Source organism: Sinocyclocheilus rhinocerous, unplaced genomic scaffold (assembly GCF_001515625.1).
Source record: "Sinocyclocheilus rhinocerous isolate Xijiao unplaced genomic scaffold, SAMN03320098_v1.1 scaffold585, whole genome shotgun sequence".
Classification (NCBI taxonomy): domain Eukaryota; kingdom Metazoa; phylum Chordata; class Actinopteri; order Cypriniformes; family Cyprinidae; genus Sinocyclocheilus; species Sinocyclocheilus rhinocerous.
This window is the reverse complement of record NW_015630024.1, coordinates 1,711,100-1,716,974: the sequence shown is the minus strand read 5'-3', so window position 1 is coordinate 1,716,974 and position 5,875 is coordinate 1,711,100.

Below are 5,875 nucleotides of genomic sequence, written 5' to 3'. Positions count from 1 at the left end.
GGCCAATCACAACGCACTGGATAGTTGGTTAATCAGAGCACACCTCGCTTTTCAGACCGATTAGTTTTGTAAAAATCGACGCGTTTCAGAAAGGCGGGGCATAGAGGAATGTACAGTATGTACAGTATGTGGAAAATAATGTGTTTTTTTTAACCTTAAACCGCATAAACACATTTCATTACACCAAATACACAAAATAATGTTCTTTTTAGCAGCATCATATGACCCCTTTAAATCCTAAAATGAACATTTGCTGACAATTTACTCACCCTCAGGCCATCTAAGATGTAAATGAGTTTGTTTTTCATCAGAACAGGTTTGGAGAAATTAAGCATTACATAATTTGCTCACCAATGGATCCTCTGCAGAGAATGGGTGCCGTCAGAATTAGAGTCCAAAAAGCTAATAAAAACATCCCAATAATCCAGTCAATCAATTAACATATTGTGAAGTGAAAAGTTGTGTTTGTAAAAAAATAAAATAAATATAAATATATATATATATTAATACAAAGGGACAACAAGATTATTTTTCTTACCCCACTGGAATATAATAACCTTTTAGAAAACAAGACTTGATATCTTAAGTCATTTTGCTTCTCAAATAAGTGTCTTGTTTTAGGAATGTTTAAATATTTGTACTATAAAACAAGACAAAAATACTGTGTAAGAAAAACATTTTTTGCTGTGAATGTAATGGATTTGCTGCTCCAAATCCATGATTTTATCACCTGTTTGTTTTGTTGCTTATTTGTTTTATCCTCGTCTCTTTTACTTCTTGCAGTTGGGTATATTTGTGCTTTCATCAGTCATCTGAATGCAGTAAAGCATTTATCCAGTCAAATTTATCCCCTGAAATCTCAGTTCTGCACACAGCCTTAGGAATGAAATGTACTCTTTTGTCAAAGCTTTGCTTCATTGCTCGTCCCACGGATGCAGAACGTTCACGGCAAAGTCCTGAATGCACAAAGGTATCAGTATGAAAGGCTTCCAAGTAGAGAGAGAGGGGTTTTTGCAGCAGCATCTCATCCCAATGATGCAGCTCTTCAAATGGAGATCAGTTCTCTGTAGCACACGTGTGGAGCCGCGGAGCTGTTGTGTTTTCATTGGTGGACAGGAATACAGATCAAAGAACAAAGCATGTCTGACCGTACCAACCTTCAAATATGCATAAACATATGGTTACTCACAAGTCCCCAAACACATTGACAGAATCAAGATAGCATGTTCAGGATTCGTCCTGAAAGTCTTAAATTGAATGCTCTTATTTGTCGATTGCCAACCTCAGAAGGTCAAAGTAATGGTTTTATTTTCTGTTTATTTTTAATTTCAATGAGGTTTGCAGTGTTTGTAACCTTGTTAACAAAATTTGGAAAATGCAAATAAAACAAATATTAGATGAAAATCTTCAACTTCAAAACTTAGAAAACAAAAATTAGAAATGTTGCCTTGGCAATTAACTTAAGTTTAAGCTGAAGTACTAAAATTACTAAAACGAATAATAAAAGAGCTTAAGATAATTTAAAAAAAAATCTTATAAAAAGTACAAAAGCACATAAAATTAAATTTTTAAAAAATTAAATAAAAAGATAAAAGCCCATACAAAATATGAATAATACTATAGTAGCCTAGTATATAAACACAAAAATCACAGTGGTACAGTTTAGTAAAGTAGTAATTTTATACATTTATTAACCATCACCAGTGAAGGTTGCAAATCTAATGGTAATGCTTTAAAAACGTCATGAGACACTACAGTGGAGTGTATTTTTGGAGAGTGCCAAATGCAGGTCTATATGAGCTTTCGAAACAGCATTTATGACTTCATAAGTGACATGTCATGAAGTCTAGGCAGTCCTAGTAAAGAAGATAAAGCTTGAGACCCTTCATCCTGCTGATATCTGCTGGTGTTGTGACTGACAGCGTTTGAAAGACAGTCAAAATTTCTGCTTAAGCTCTCCTACTTGCAGGTGAATGCAGGTGCATTCAAAATAATTCCCTCAGAAGCGCTCGTGTTTTAACATCAACACAGCATGCTGAAACATCACTACACAGTAGGTCTACTTTTCGAGAATTGTGTTTTTATTCATTTTTATTATCTTATTTTATTCCCTTTACAATTGTTTTACCTCAACAACCCGCTGGCTATGTTCCTCTGTCTGCCTGCCTCTTGTACAGTTTAAAGAAAAGACTACACAGCCATGGTATTTATACAGAAAGTGTGTATTTATTTTCCAATAAAGACAAAGTGCAGAAAAAAAGAGAAATCCTCCGTTTGTCTTTCCATTCTTCATCTCCCACCAGTTTCTGGTGCTTTGTGGCAGGTACAAATCTCATTAACTATAATCAGCGAGATAATGTAAAATTAATAGACCCTCACGTCTCACTAAAATATGAAGTAATTCCCTAGTAGCATGCCTTGAAACCCATTTGATCAAACCGATTCATACACAAACAAACACATGATTATCTGGACTGGTTCGTTATCTGCAAACAGAAGGCATCTTGTGGTTTCGCATTCATTAGGTGTCAAAGCACAGAGAAAACCATTAGAGGTGTACAATGCAAATAGAAAGCCTCATTAACCATATAGGCTAGCTCATGGCTGGATGAGGAAAACACAGGATATGAGGGGATAATTGATTGCAGGCTTCATTTTGCATATAGGTCTAGATTTTTTGTCTAGCTTGTGTTTGTATTAAAAATAAATTGAAAGAAGTAAAATGTACAGCATCGTGTATCAATAACTAAAAGCGCTAGATTAGGCTACTGCCATATGAACGAACTAATAATACGGTACTTTGATTTATGTGTGCCATGTTCTTGTACAATGGTTTTCACTGGTACTCCAAGAATACTGTGCATGGCAAAAATTTGTGGTAATATTTCCACTACTGACAGCTACGTAGTTTGAATAGCTGTTTTATGGCGCCATCATGTGGCTGACAGTGGTATTACAACAAACACTTTATAGTACGTTGATTTATGACTATAAATAAGCATGTTGCCCTGTGTCCAGCTATATGAGGACATCCTAAAGAGAAGGACTATTTCATAGTTTCATAGTAATTGTTATGTGGACAATATGAATGGTCTTGTACTTTTGTAAACCCCGCCTTCTTCGTCGAGGAGCCAATCAAAATGCTCAATCCAGTGTTCTGTTTACTTTGACAACGAAGCCCCGCCTTCAAATCAACGTCTCGCTCTTCATAGATTTAATGCTGCATAATTAATTAATCCTTCGTCTTTGTTGTAGCGTGTTAGGGGTTTTCCTGCAAGAAAAGTTAAAGATTTCCACCCTAGAGCACAAAAACCTGGCACAATTCGCTTTGTACTTGAATATTTAAGTGTGAAGTGAAATAAAACTAGTCGTGTGGAGTGAGCTACATAGATTTTGGCAGAGCTTGAGCAGCACAACGCGAGTTGAAGATTGGGACAACAACAAAAGTAAAAGTAAAAGCAACCTGGACCTTTGAGTTAACTTAACGTAAATGCATTTGACAAAAAGCAGGTGAGAAGTCCATGTTTGCCTCGTCGCTTGGTGATGGAAGGACTGGCTGGTGGTGTTAGTTTGTGTGCTGTTCTCAAGGCAACAGTCTGAAGTTCATGCATTCACATGAAGAGCGCTGCTTTTGCCCTGGAAGACAGTGATAATGTTCAAGGTAAGCAATGCTAAAACACTACAGTCAGGGGAGCTTTGCATGTTAAAGCTCCTCATAACAGATTGCATGTCTCAAACAGTTGTGTTTCACTGCCGAATAGCGTGCATATTCGCAACTGTCCTTGCTCCTGATCAACAGGTTAAACCTTCTGCTCGTTAGTCAAGTTGTACAAGTGTGTTGTACCTATAACTAAGAAACAAGACCTTCCTATATAACATATAAAAACATATAATACTAATAAATGAATTATACATTTTATATAGTACTTATATTTCAGAACCATACTATATTATGTATGATATGGTATATGCATGGCTCTGAAATATAATAATAATAAAGCATATCCAAAGGCATTTTATATAGTATATAAAATGCCTTTGGATATGCTTTATTATTATTTATTATAGTATGTAATGAAATACAACATATGTGATGTGATATATAATTTTATTGTTTAATTATTAGAATTCATTGCAGCCTTATATGATATTTTATAATTATTATGCGTGTGTACAATTTATTATATTATATTAATATAATATGCAAAAAGCTCAAATTTGATTCAAATTAATGTTGTTAATCAACTACCCAGTTGTTGTTTATTTCAATGTTTTGCAGTTGTTATAATTATACATAACATAAATGAAAGAGAGAGGAAAGCAGAATCTTTAACTAAACATCTTATGAGTTTTTTCTATTTTTAATCAAGGACTTTATATGCATGAATCGTATGAATTGCGTATGTTTCTTTCACATGGGATATGAACTAGAATCAGTGATTATAGATCTGAAGTACATTTCTTACTGAAAAAATGTAACTAGAAAAAATGTAAGATAATACAGAACAGAACATTTTTCAAATGATGATCAAATAATTCCAAACATGCCATTTCAATCAAGAAGACATGCTCAAGGTTTGAATATGGCACACTGATTTTTTTTAGAGTTGATCGTGTGGCCTGTCTGATCACAACACAAATATTCGTCCTCAGACCCTGTGGATCTTCTTCGCCCTTAAGGAGCTTTAGAGCTCTCTGTTCGTTTTATTAATCCTGTTCAGCTCTGTCTGTGTGTGGGGGCACTGTAATGTAGGTAGGCTATTAAGTACAGTAACAGTGAACGATCTATATATAGGATGCGTGTTGCTTTTGGCTGAGCTCACCACAGGCTCGCTGAATGGATGGCGGAGATTTAGACAAGCGTTTAATTAAGGTTTGCTGCAGAACGCACTGCACTCAGGAGATTAGCAGACTCCCTCTGCGACTACATTTGTGTTCACATTGGCGGAGGATGCTGACAGATTGCTACGGTTTGTGTGTCGCAACAAACAAAAGTTACATCCACACAAATAGGTCTGCTACACACAGGACGTGACGACATGAGATATCCATTCTTGTAGTTATTAAGAAATTACAAGAATGTGTGTGCTTGTCTTTTCAGGGTCACTTGCAATTTTTCAGAATATGATTAGCTCATATCTTAGACTCTTAAGCACTTGTTTTGATTTTAAAAATAAACAAGTATGCACAGCTATGCTCTGGATGTGGCAGCAACACAATTTAAGGCTCGTAAACCAAATTTAGTTTGGTTTAAAATGAAACATTGCTTTTCTTATAAAAGGGGCTTTTGTTATAGTTCATATGAAAGTTCTTTCCCAGCTATTCATATATGAAGCAGTGTTCTGAATGCTGATTGGCTGTTCTTAGAATGATGCTTTGATGCCTAAAGACAGGCAGTGCATGGCAGAGATTGTTGTTGTGTGGTCACCATGGTGACCAAGGGCCCTGTGAAGGTTGTGGGTTGTTTTCTAGATGAAACATCTACTACATACGATTCACCTCCTAGACTATTGTTTACTTATTGTTTAAAGGGGTCATATGGCGTTGCTAAAAAGAACATTATTTTGTGTATTTGGTGTAATGAAATGTGTTTATGCGGTTTAAGGTTCAAAAAACACATTATTTTCCACATACTGTACATTATTGTTTCTCCTCTATGCCCCGCCTTTCTGAAACGCGTCGATTTTTACAAAACTCATCGGTCTGAAAAGCGAGGTGTACGCTGATTGGCCAGCTATCCAGTGCGTTATGATTGGCCGAATACCTCAAGCGTGAGACGGAAATGTTACGCCCCTCACCATACTAGGGCTGGGTATCGTTAAAAATTTTTCGATATCGATACCGATACCTTGACTTCGATACCGGTTCCTGAATG